General features: G+C 44.4%; 1 protein-coding gene across 1 annotated transcript in view; it reads right to left on the bottom strand.

The window, feature by feature from the left end:
- SMIM30 (small integral membrane protein 30) overlaps window positions 1–13,816 on the bottom strand; it is a 373,817-nt gene that overhangs the window by 192,854 nt on the left and 167,147 nt on the right. The window lies entirely within an intron of this gene.

The following is a 13,816-nucleotide window of genomic DNA, read 5'->3' on the forward strand; positions in this document are numbered from 1 at the left end:
CACGCACTATCCAGACCTGTTCAGCAAAGACAGTGAGTCCTTCTGGCTCTGAAGGATCGCAATTCTTTATGTTCTCTACACGTTCACTTGGGATTCACATGGCAGGGAGAGATGGAGATACTCCCTGTGACTAATGAGTTCAGAAGCAGCTTTGGCTCCATGCAATTACTAAAAACATTTTAATTCCAAGGTATTGATGACTTAATAGCTGTGCAGTTTACCTTATCAGCTTTAACAGATAGTGGTGTGTACTCCAGAAAAGTCTGTGACTGAGTGTTATTTACTTCACTCTGTAGTGAATTGCTGTGCCTTTAAACAAAAAGGATGCTATGAGGTCAGGCAGAACTGCTCTCAGTACCTTATGCCAGCTTTGCAAAAAGAAGTCTTTGAAATGCACGTATCCCTTTAGCCAATATCATCCATTCTGACATTGCAATGGGGAGGAATTGCCATGCTCCTGTTTTCGGTCAGATATGTGACTGTGTTTGCAAGCAATGTAAAATACATCCAAAATCAGTGCAGTGTATGTTAGTGAAGCAGGAAGGGGTCTGGAAGTGCTGAGACTTATGACCTTTTATTTGATTTTTTTCTCTTGACTGACATCTTTGTTTTGTTACTTGGAGCAAGTCCAGAGGAGAGCCACAGAGATGCTCAGAGGGCTGAAGCAGATCTCCTATGAAGACAGGCTGAGAGAGCTGGGCTTGTGCTACCTGGAGAAAAGAAAGCTTTGGGGAGATCTCATTGCAGCCTTGCCAGTACCTGAGTGGTGCTTACAAACAGTACGGGGACTGACTTCTTACACAGTCTGATAGTGACAGGACAAGGAGAAATGGCTTTAAACTAAAAGAGGGAAAAATTAGGTTAGATGTTAAGAAGAAATTCCTTACTTTGTAAGATATGAGAGCGGTAAGGTGCTCGCACAGCTGCCCAGAGAAGCTGTGGGTGCCCCATCCCTGGAGGTGTTCAAAGCCAGGCTGGATGGGGCCCTGAGCAGCCTGAGAAGGTGGGTGGCAACCAGACCATGGCAGGAGGTTGGAACTGGGTGGGCTTTGAGGTCTCTTCCAACGTAAGCTGTTCTCTAATTCTAGGATTCTACTTGAACTACAGAAACTCTCAAGCACCTAGATTTTCTTCAATATTATTGCAGTCTCAGGAGAGCATGTAACAGCAGGAGAAACACTGCAGTTTATGGGTCATCCAAGACTGTTCCAAATGTTAAGGAACCTTATTTCTATGATTCTGTGGTTACAGTTCAGCTACTTCAGAAAATAAATGAAATGTGGCTCTTCGTCAGGGCCAGAATGAAAAACTAGGGGAGGAATAACCTGGACCTGTAATGAAGAGAAAGTATGGGAAAAGGTGAAGTTCTGGATTAGTATCTGGGAGGGAGCTTGAGGGGAGAAGGGATGAGGAGAGTAGGAGAAGCAGATCATAGAGGAAAGAAGTGCACAGCCTCTGGCTGCAGCAGGATCTCGGAACAGCTGACATGAGACCTGTATGCTAGGGGCTAGGAAAGCTTCCAGTCCAAATCCCCATCCTGAGCAAGCTGAGGAGAGTATCAGACAAGACAGAGAAACCTTCAGCTTTTGCCAGTCCTCCCTTTCTCTCTGTTGGTAAGGAATAATGCTGGCAGGCTCCTGCTTCCTGCTTCCTTTGCAAGTGCTCAGCACAAAAGCACACAGCCCGCTGCGGGTGGGAGGCAGGCAGCTGCTGCTGGGCTGCTGAGGGTATTCTGTGCTCATCCATGTTCAAACTATCACGCTGCATTACCCATTCTGGGAAAGTTCCCTCTCATGCCGCGTGTGAGGGTGTCCATTTTGTTCTGGCGGAGTTGTGCTTGGTGCCATTAACTGCCTCACGAAGGTGTCTTGAAGATTGCTTTACAAAACAAATCAAGAGCGTGGCATAGCAAATAAATGTTCAGAAGAGCCATTTATCATTTTAAAACAGCTATTTTCCTGTGACACTGCAGCGCTTGGATGAAATGGCAATTTCAAATCTGAAGAAGCGTCTTCACAGGAGTATTTATTTTGCATTAAGCTCTGCTCTGCTCACAAAAGCAGCTGCAATAACAGTGCAATAATTAGAGTGTGCTGGATGCCAAGATGGTGTTTGTTTCTCTCTCTCTTTTGAAGGTGCTTGAAGTTCACTGCTTATTGATGCAGTGCAGACATAAATACACTTTTAATGTATTACAGTTTGGCTTCACAGAAGGACTAAGCTGTCCTTTTGCCCTCAGGCATTATACAGCTGTGAAGGAAACTGGACATTACCTGGGCATTCCTGGTATTATCATCCCAGAATTTGGCTGTAGTACTCTAGTGCTGCATCAGACAAGGAGATCTCCTTGATTTTGAGCAAGGTGGAGAGGCTGAGGATGGGCTCTGGGAGGGAAACTCAAATGGGATACATTTGGGCTAACCAGCAATGTTTTATTAACACAAACACAGGCAACTAATTGAGTACCCAAACAAAATGAAATCAACAGATTCAGTGAGCATGTATTCAGGATGTATTTGCTCCTGCTCAGTCCTTCAGTTAACAGCAGTGCTTGTCTGTGGGAAGTCTCTGTCCATCTCCTCTGCATAATCCCTTGAAACTTGTAGGAATCAAATATCTTTAGCGTCTGTAGCTTGATGTGAAATGAGATTTATATGGGCCACTGTGTTTGAAAGGTAGTGGAAATGTACGCAGGAACACAGAGGGTTATTATATGTCATCTCCCTAGGAAATGGCCAAAACCCAGACCCCCTGCAGTCTTTTTGTCATATCCGTGGCCTGATGAGCTGGATGGAATTTTATCAGAGTGCAATCAGCAGAAGTCTCTCTGGGCTGATAGTAAAGCCAGGCCCTCAAAGGTGAGGCTTCTGGGTCACAGGAACTCATAAGAGAGCTGTTCAATAAAATTCTGGAATCAGCAGCCAGCCTGCCTCTGTCTTAGTGGCATTTTTGGTGTGCCACATGCTAGGTTTTGTGGTAATAAAACCTTACAGTGAAATGAGTTTCTGGAGAAGCCTGGAAGCAAGGCATCAGTTAAAGTGCATTTGTTCAGTTTTATCACTGGGTTGTTTAGATGTTACTTATGGCAGATGACTCACAGGATTATGTCATGGTGATAGAGCGTTTAATTGCCCAGCTCCACAAGGATTATTATACCCAGCGAGCAAACTTTGTACATATCTGCAGGTTGCACAAAAGGTACAGCTGTAACACTGCCAGGCAGCACTCCCTTCTCATCTGCTCCAGCACATGAAGTTGTACCCTTGCATGCCAGCAGCATTTTTTGAAGGATTGGTCTGTCTGTGTCTTGCTGAGTTCCCATTTACCCTCTGAAACAAGCACATCTGTGCTTTTGAACACTAGATGCAGTCTGCCAATGGAAGCTGCTGCACAGTTTATTAGCTTATTGCATTCTAAGCACGCTATTTCTTTCACGTCTTTCCCAAGTATTTCCCTGTCAATGCCCTCTGACAGCTCTTCTTTCCATGATGGTGATTGAAAGAATAATTTCTGACAGTTCCTCTTGCTTCTTCTTCTATCGGGCAGATGAAGAGCAGACAGAAGAGTCTTCACTGGAAAGAAGATAGCAACAAGAGGGTTTTTTTTATTGTTGTTGTTTTCATTGTGTTTTTTTTTCTCCTTCTTATCACAGTTTATTTTCTGCACAGGTCATAGCACAGTACATTAAGAACTGAAGGTTGGCTTTGTTGGCCATACAAAGACAGGATACCACTGAGGGCTCCTCCCACATGGCATCTTGGTTCTCAAACACACTTGAAAGAAAGTGGGAAGAAAATTGTAGAACTGAAAACTTGAGATCTCTTGGACATGCAATAATTTTTGTAAACATCACAATTTAATGGCTTCCAGTTTTTAAGTTTGCAAACTTTCCCATCTGTTGTGGTTTATTACAGCAAAATGGCTTCTATTTATGTATACTTTTGAAAACAAGGAGTGTTTCACGTTGCATCTGCATAATTGAAAGAAGTTCTATTAAAGAGTAGCTTTCAGCCAAAGAAGTCCTACTTTCATACTTGGCAATTTTCATGAGCTACCTAAAGCATTTGAAGAAGGCTCCCTGAAGTTTTCATGAAATATAAATGCCAGTGGATAAAGAAATAAATTAAGATCTCAGTGAAATACATTGTAGGTTGGGAAGACTCCAAGACAATACATGCCCACTTTTCATGAAACTGTGTGTTGCATTTCATGAATTGTTTAGATCACATATTTTACAATATTAATTAAGTTCCACAGCAATATTCATGACATTTAATACTAATGTTCATGCAATATTAAACAAAACATTAAAAAAATCATGACGACAAACTTAATGAATCACAGGAACACAAACTTCCTTCTGAGAGGTAAGAGAACAGTCACACTGCTTCATCTGTCTTATAGTTCATTGAAGAAAGACAAGGAGTATTTGTCGACAGATTCACAAAATAGGTCTTCAAGTTCTCAACAGCCATTCGTATGCATGAAGACAGCACAAACACAGCTGAAGTGGAACTTGTTTTAAGTTGTTAATCACAAAAAAAATAGCCTCTTCTGGTCATGATAGCTTTCATCTGAGGCCACACAATCTTCTGCAGAGATTGTCTTTCTAGCTGCGCAGAATTTCTTCTTAAAGCACACAGTCTGATCCCTCAAAGTCTTGCAAATGGCGTTCAAGTTTTCCAAAATCATAAGCCTTTAAGTTTTCCAAAATACTTACCATGCAACTCATTAGGAGTAGTTGAAGAGGAGGCTTTGTTGATCAGAGAAGCTAGGGCTCCAGGAAGATCACCAGCTCTACCAATTGCAGCAACTGTGGCAAGTGATGGATGCTTTGCAGCATTGCTCATTGATGCTGACAAACCAATCACTGTGGTAAAACATTTGTGACTGGCGAGACTCCATCAACAAAGAAAGGCACAACTGCAAAGAGGAAGAGATGAACTTCTTTAATTGCCTCCAGAATCTGTCAGTCTCCACCTGCACAGATGCAGGCTTTACACCACAGAGCACAGGGCTGTCACCCTCAGACAAGGCCTGGCTTGGAGCCCCTGGCTGAGCCCTGACAACCAAGGTGCCCAGCAGTGCACTGTACCAGGCTGTGGAGGTGTTGGCAGTGCTGTGGATCTCACTGTCTGCCACAAGCTCCATTGTAAGCTCTGCAGTAAGCAGGGAAGCGTTGCTTCCAGGTCATTGCTTTGTTTCCTCACTATTTGGCAGTGCTCGTCTGTCAGAGCAATACAGTGTGAAGGTATTAAAGAGTGTTTGAATCTACTGCGGGGAATTTTAGATGCTCTGTAGTGTTGAAGGCCTGAGTCAGAAAGGTTTGCTACGGAAGGGAAGTTGTGTATGGGACAGACAAGGGAGATACATGCTGGGATTGCTGCTGGGGTTTTCAGTTATCACTTAAGGAAGTGTTCCTCTGATGGGGGTTGGTAAGGAATGAGCTTGTAACTTGCCTCACGGTGACAAAATGACAAAAGAGAAGGAGGTTCTGTGATGTAGTTTCTTTGGTTGCTCTGGAAAGGAACACACTTACCTGTCAAGAGGGGCTTTCAAATATCCTCATGCCCTCAGCAGGCCACTGGGTGAAGCCTTCAGCTTCTCTGTAGGCAAGGACTGTTTGGGCAAGCTAGGGCTGAGCAACGTCTGCGGAATAATTCATGTGAGTAGGATGCAATTGAACCTCACACTGTTTTACTACTTTCTCTGTGTGAATGAGAGCTCTACTGTTGACATTTGTGACTCAGACTCAAACACTGACCGCTTTCTCTATCAGCAGCAGAACTGCTTCTCTATAAATATTTAATAGTAATGTTTAATATTTCCAGACATGACAGAGCTGAAGTATGATGTACAGCGGTGACCTGCTTTTTTAATGCGTGTGTGGCTGAGAGGGGAAAATCTCCTGCTTACTACTTGGAAAACAGCAGAACCAAATGACAACTACATGGGCAAGGGGGGAGAAATAGAGTTGTCGTAAGGCACCAGAAATGCCTGGAAAGCACTGCTAACAGTAGGATGTTCCTGTGAAGCCATCCTGTGCCAGCTCATTAGAGTGCTCTGGCAAGGATATTTGGCATAAAATAGATTTTATTTAGAATTAGAAACTCTGCTGCCCTGCTTTTGGCAAGAAGTGAACTTGCAAATTAAACTGTCTTGTAATATAATGACATTACCTTGTCTTATGAATCGTTGTAGAACTGGAAACATAAGAAATGGAACTTGAGATGTGGAGAAGCATGGACAACTAACATTTGGGGAGCACAAGCAATGCATGCACTGCATGCTGTCACAGCATGAAAGGTCTCACGCTCAAGGTCTGAGCCTGTGTTGAGCACTCAGATCCTTTTTGCTAAGGCTTTCAGTTACTCCAGTGTTTGCTTCAGTAGTTATCTTTTTTTTTTTTCAGGTTCACTCTCTTTAAAAAATTTTCTTCTTCACTGGACATCTCAGGTGGCTTAGTATTAAAATTTCATACTTGCCAGGGGCTTACTTTTCAATTAAAACACGTTTGGAGAGTCTGGGTTAGGTGTAAGAAAGTTTTAAAAGCAGGAAGATTGCATCTGGGCATGTGACACCTCTCTAAATGTTTGATAAAGCGCAGGCTCAGTTCTTGCTCCCCACGGGAAAAAGATGCACAGGGATGGAAGCAGCTCACTACATATAGGTATGGCTTATATCCTAAAGTGGATTCAGTACTTCTGAAACAAAACAACAAAAAGCCAAAGTCAATCTTCAGGGTTGGTGTCATGATTATTAGATATTGATACATTTTAGGTAAGATCGGTTCATTTCCCTCAGCACATCTCAAACTCACAGAATTAGAAGCAGAGAGAGTTTCCTTTATATTTCCTTGTGATTATTTCTCTCTCGGATCAAAGACAGCATCCAGTCACCCGAAGAAAACCAGGTTATGGAAGACTACAGCTATTTTCCTACAGCCTGAGCATACAGGAATGAAGTATGCTTTCCTGCGTGTGCTGTGCCTTAGCATTCATGAGCATCCTCACGAAGCCAAGCCGTGAGTCAATGCTGTGTCAAACTACAGGGAAGAAGAATATCAGTCATATGGCATTCTTAATCACGAGGAGAAATGGATTTGACTAAATGAATATGCAAATGCCAATTTACAATTAAATCACGAGCTCTTCCTGATGTGCAAAATGCCCTGGTGAAAAATATGTTACTGTATCGGTTCTTCAGTGCTTGACCTCAGGAGGCTGTCCCTTATGAAAGGAAGAGCTAAGCAGGGAAAAAGAAACCCGTAACAAGAAAATGTGAGTAATTTAATTTCTTCTTACACTGTGTTATGCTCAAAGCTGTTGGTATTTTTCTATTTAAGAGAAAAGCAATTGACACAAAACCTTTACAGCATACTTTGACATTTACAACGTGGCTTCCTGTGCTTGCATTCATGCGTGGTTTCCTGAATAAAGGGTGGTAAGTAAACACTCACTGCTGTTTTCCTGCACACAGGATGGGATTTGCTATACACAGGGGCAAGTTGCTTCTGGAACCTGAAAACCTCTTGCACCAACACGTCTGCAAGTGCTGGGAAAGGAGGCAGGGCTTTTCTTGGTAGAGCTATTGGCCACGGTGTGGGAGGTCACGCTTTGCTTCCTGCTGCTTGCTCACTGAGAAGTCCCCTCCAGGGGTCAGAGCAGTGCTCAGGGGAGCACCTGCCCTGCACTGCAGCTCAGCGTTTCATTCTGACGTGATAGGATGGGCTGACTCAGAGAAGGATGCCGTGCTGTAGTCCAGATTAGCACATTGTCCTGAGTGGGGAAAGCAAAACCCAAGGTGCTGAAGGAATTGAAGTGCCACAGCTGAAGCCAGACATTCTCCATCCTTAGAGAGCACATGAACCAATCGTGTAGTTGGGTGGGAACACCTTCCCCCTCTTACCAGACAGCATGTGTTTGGAGATCTTGGCTAATCCTACCCAAACTCCACAAGGATGAAAATGTTTAGACCCGGAGGAGTGCTGGTGAGGCTGAGCACTAACTGGCTCACTAACAGCCCTGCAGTGAGGGCTTCCAGCCACACACAGCAGCAGAATGAAAGGAGTCAGAAATTCCTCTGACAAATGAAGGCCTTGGCAGAGTTCAGATCTCAGGAAGGATGAGGTGTAAGCAGCAGAACTGCATGTTCACAGCAACCTGCTCTGACTGCTACCCCTGAACCCATCACTTGCCTCATGGCTGTCAGTCGCACTGTTCTTGTTGTCTTTTCCTTCCCTCGGTATGTTTTTAAACTACTATTTTAACAATGAAATGGGACTCCAGACGTTAACTCGGACGCTCAGCTCCAGACAAACTTCACAGTACCAGTCTGAAGCTGCCCACCTTCCTGGGCCTGGGCTTTTGGCTCTTCGTCGTGCTTCACGACTGGTGCCCTGCCTGGCCTGTGAGTCCCGCTGGGGCAATTTGCTTTCTTCTAGGCCTAGAAATCCAAAATCGGGGCATCACCAAACCTTCCTGCCACAGCAGGAGGTAGTGGGAGCAAGGGAGGCCCTGGCTGGGCCCATTGCTCACAGAGGCAGGACTGTGGTAAGCAGAGCACAACACAACTGAGGCTGTCAGGCAGCTCTGGCCATGGAAGGGTTCTGTCTGTGCATGAAGGAAAGCCTAACAGAGGGCTTCAAGCTGGGCTGTACCTGCTTAGATGGTAGAACCACGTTTGGTGATGTGCTAGCTGCATCCTGATACCTATCTCCTACAACCCTGAGCTCTGAAGTATGGTACAGCTGCCCTTTGGCATGGCTTTTTGATAAAAAGCCAGTAGGCAGAGCTGTAGGGCTCACGGATTGCTTGGCAGAAGCAGCACCATGGCTGTGCAAAGCTGTGCCGGCATGGGAGGACTACATTTCCCCCACGGGCACTGAGGTGCTCCCAGCTGCAGCGGTCAGCTCGGTGTTGTACTCCTGCCCATCACCCATCGAGTGGGTTTGGAGTGAGCCCAGTGCCATGAAAGAGGAGCTGTAGCTGAGCCAAGAACTCAGACCAAGAATTCCTGCCGTGGAGATGACAAACAGATAAACAAATGAAAAGTGAAAGATGGATGAGCCGGAATGAGCTGTGAAGCGACAGCTTTGTGACTGGTTCTGACTTATTTCCTTTTTGTGATCCAAAGCTGAGTGCCTCATAAATTCTGAAGACATCAAAACTGTAACTAACACATCAGAAACCATCCTAGACCTCTGGAAATATAAGGAACGGTGACTGTAACCAGAAAAGAAGAGATAGTGAACATGGAAAGACTACCCTCACCTGAGTGCTCTTTGGGTACCTATTTCAGCTTTGATGCTGTAGGCTGAGCCAGCACACTGACACACTTGTGAGCACTGGGGGTCACCCAGTGACTGCAGTAAATTCTAACACGGCCCTACAACTGAAAACCAAATCACAGTGCACCATTATGTTACAGGTGGCTCTTAAGGCCCCTGTGATCCTCAGGCAGATGGCTGGCACGGCCCTCACGCACCGCAGCCATGGGCACACAGCACCCTGGGTTGGCAGAGGGCTGCAGGCCTTTCCAGGGGAACCTAAACAGAGATCAGCCATACCAGGCCTGCAGGGGAGCCCATCTAGCACCATGCAGTGCAGCTCAGGGCCTAAAGCTGGGGGAACAGGCCAGGAGGGTGGCAGCCAGAGGGCTCCTGTATCCTGTAGATTGCATGTACAGCAATCTTCCGATTGCCACCATTTTTAATTACTTTCTTCCTCAGAACAGCCACAGGACACCTGTTGTCCAGTGATTTTTTCCAGAAAAGAACTGAAGTCTTGCCATTTAATTACATGTTTATTTGTTGCACCTCCACAGATGGTCCCTAAATAGCTCACATTTCAATGAACTGTGCTGATAGCGTTCCCAGGCGGGGCTGGAGCTGCTGTGGGTGAGGGCTGGGCTCAGTGGGCCGCTGGGATGCAACCGCTGTGGTTTGGAAAGTCAGAGTGTGATACTGCAGAGCAACTGCTGCGTGCAGGGCAGAACTGATGAGCTGGGAAGCCTCTCTCTGCCCCAGCTCTGAGAAACCTACTCCTGGCCTCAGCCCTGGGTCAGGCCTGGCTGTTAGCATTTCTCTTCCTCCAGGCTTTTGTTTTCTTCAGCCCTTTCCTTCCTGGAAAAGAAGTAACCTTTCTCTAAGGATAAAGTGTTTATTCTCTCTTGCAAGGCAGAGCTTTCAGCTATATAAACCTAATCCGTCAGGTTTTTTCCCCCTCCTCATCTCTCTTAATGGATTTCCCATGCATTTATAATGTACTCAGTACCATGGTGCCTAGGGACCTTATGCACAATTCATAAAGCAAACATTTTTTTTGCAAAAAGTTTGACTTCTTTTCTGGCTGTTGCCAATCTCCACACCAGATGGATCTCCTCAATTTGCAAAGGATGCCCATGGTCCATGTCAGGGGCCATCAGATTGTCTTGCAGCATCCTGGCCTTGTTTGAGATGGCTTTGTTAGCAGCTATTAGCTAGGAATGCATTTTTATACTAACAACTGTTGTTTGGTTTTTTGTCTTCTTAGTATTTCTCATCATACATGCTAGTCAAGTGTAACCAAATCCTGGAGTTTCCACAGGTCTGTTCAATCTTCTTTCCTAACCAACATCACTTCAATAACAGAAGGTTGTTGAACCCTGGTACAAAAATGATAGGGACCTCCTAAAGAGTCCAGTGGAGGGCCACAAAGATGATAAAGGGCGTGGAACACCTCCCTTACGAGGAAAGGCAGAGAGACCTGAGTCCGTTCAGCCTCAAAAAAGGAAGATTCAGAGGGGATCTGATCCACATCTATAAGTATCTAAGGAGCGGGAGGCAAAGGGATGAGACCAGGCCCTTCTCAGCAGTGTGTGGTGATAGGACAAGGGGAAATGGCCTCAAACTGATGCATAGGAAGCTGTGCACAAATGTGCGTGGGAACTCCTTCCCAGTGCAGTGACGGAGCAGTGGCACAGCTGCACAGAGAGGTGGTGGGGTCTCCTTCTCTGGAGACGTTCCAGACCCGCCTGGACGCCTACCTGTGTAACCTGGGCTAGGGAGCTGCTCTGGCAGGGAGGATGGACTTGATGATCCCTGGAGATCCTTTCCAATCCCTACGATTCTGTGATTTTGTTCTTTGAGAACAACACAATTTTAAGATAATTGGATTTGGAACGTGTTTATAACTATAGCACAGTAATAGCCTAAGTAAAACCTCTTTAATAAGTATGCTTAGGTTAAACTTATTTTCCAGGACAAAATATAACAGCACCTGAGGAGAAACATTTTCTGAACAGACATACGGATTGAATTGAACAGATTTATCTTCTGGGCCAAAAAAAAAAAGTTTTAAACTAAACTAAAATTCCAAAGCCTTTGCCATGGATGCTGAACTCCATTCAAAGAGAGTTAGGACAGCTGCTGAGCAGCACTGGGGTACAGGTATGCTGTACAGGTACGCAGCCCCAGGGCTGCCTCTGAATTTAAGGTTTAACAGACATGATCTACAGAACATTACACTGATAATATGCTGCAAAAGTAAAGGATTCCTAAGTTAGAAGGGTCTCCAAGTCAAATGCTGGCTGTAGTGAGCTGGCCAGTGCCTTAAGGCAATGTGCAGTGATTCTCCCCCAGCTCTGGAGAGTGGCTGAGCACTGATGTGCCCATCACCTGCTCGTGTCACCAGCAGCTCTGCTTCTCCTGCACTTCCCCTGCAGTCTTCACTGCCCGGTTCACAGCCCAGCCCCAGCTTAGGAGAAACGTTAGGACTGCTTCAAGAGGAGGGATCACAAGAACCTCCCCAGCAGCTTTTGAGAGGAATAGCTGTGCAGATATGACCAGCATTACACAATACCACAGTTTCTCCCTGTAGTTCAGACAGGAACCTTCATTAACTGTAGAGTCAGATCTTACTGAATAGGATGAGGTGAAAGATGTGTTAATAATTTAAGCAAACATTTATCCTTTCTATTAAACTGTTAAAATACAGATAATCCTTAGAGTATTTTTAGAAATGGCTGCTGTATCTTCCAACTAAAAAAATACACTGAAACAAGCTGTACACACACAGGAAGCCCCCAGTAAGTCAAGAGGGCACACAGATTTTGGAAAATTTTGGAAGTGATAAAAAGAAGCACAAAGTGAAAATGAGCATCCAAACCAGCAAAATATATTTAAGTAATATCACAAATACACACGCACGCACAAGATCTATTTACAGATCTAAAATTAGTTTGTACAGTACAAATCCTCCCGCAGAAAAGTATTTATAAACAAGAAGTTTAACTCAGTCACACTGTCCACTGCTGGTGACGGAGATGCTTTCAGTTAGCATTAGTTAGCAAAATAATGGGGAAACTTACTGCAACTGCTGAAATTATTTGTAGGAAAATCCCAATGTGAAGGCCAGATGATGACAATCATGAGGCAAAAAAAGCACAGTGAGCTGCAAGTATTTAATGCTGGTAGTGCAAAAGTAAAGAAGATGGCTTTACCCCCATACTTGCCCAGAGAAAAACACTGTGAGTTTCCAATGTGAACTCTCTTAAAGATTTTTGTTCGCAGGACTTAGTGCATTTCTACGTTTCAGCAAGGCTGATCCTGCACAGGAGGTAAACGAAACAAAGTCAATGTAAAATTACTGCTGTGATATAAACTTATAGCAACCTCTATAACAAAATTTCTGAATACGCAGTACTGACAAGCATCTCAATAAACAAAGTTCAGTTGAGGCCTCAAAGCTAACTTTCTCGACCCATACAATAAACTCTTGAGCACGTTACCCCCAGATAAAAACAACCTGCAAGGAAATAACAACACGTGCAACATTCTTTGGAATTGGATTTCAATTTCTCTGCATTTCACACAGGGCACTGCAGAGATGAGTCCCACTGGCACGCATCGCTGCTGGCACATTCTCAAGGTGCAGAGAGCAGCAAAGTGCTCTGTCAGAATGCAGCCGTGCAGAGCTCTGCCTGTGCCTGGACCTCGAGCCATTGGGGTTAGGTGGTGTATGAATGGCAAACTAATGCTGCTGAGCTGAGGCTCATCATCCTGCACCCTGAGTTTTGAAACACAAAGTACCGTCTCTTTGTCCAAAAAAAGGCCTCAGAGTTTTAAATGGTTGTAAACGTAGCTTTCAGATTGAAGTGGTATTTTCACCTTTGTTGTGGAAAAAAAATCCCATTGAAGTCAAAAGTAGAAATACCTCGATGTTAAAACTTACAAAAAAACAAGAGTTCATATAGACACAAATCTGAGAATGCATTACTAGTTTTGTGAATCACCTTCTAGCAGGCCAAAGAGCTGCCTCTTCATTCAACAGTGAATGCAACTGAACCACGCAGACTGTCCTACAGAAAATCTAAGTTTGATGAATATCCTGGAAAACATGTAATAAACTGAGGCGATAGATCAGCACCAAAAGTTCTTTGCTCTGTACAAAAAAAAGGTGCATCTCTGTGCTGCAGAATGCATCTTTCACTTTAGGTTACTCAGAGATTCAGGATAGCTCAGAAATCCCAAGCTGTCCTGTTCCTCTTGTAGGAAGACACAGGCTGACAGTCACAGGGATGTAACAGTGGTACAAACAAAATAAGATGCACCTTTTGTAATTAGCAGAGGTGTTGACGTTCAAAATTTTTTGCTCACAGTTTGTGATGCAATCAGATCAATGTTACTGAAATGATGATAGCTTACAAACCAAGTAATTGCCCTATTGCTAACTTCTTTTATCTGCATTCAAAGGTACAACCGAAAAAGGCTTCTGCAGAAGAGGTAGTGCTTCTCTGCTGGTACTTGACAGATGCTCATTCAGCCTCATTGTAACTA

This window comes from Cyrtonyx montezumae, unplaced genomic scaffold (genome assembly GCF_038088225.1).
Source record: "Cyrtonyx montezumae isolate F1298 unplaced genomic scaffold, pur_monq_1.0 scaffold_3, whole genome shotgun sequence".
Lineage (NCBI taxonomy): Eukaryota > Metazoa > Chordata > Aves > Galliformes > Odontophoridae > Cyrtonyx > Cyrtonyx montezumae.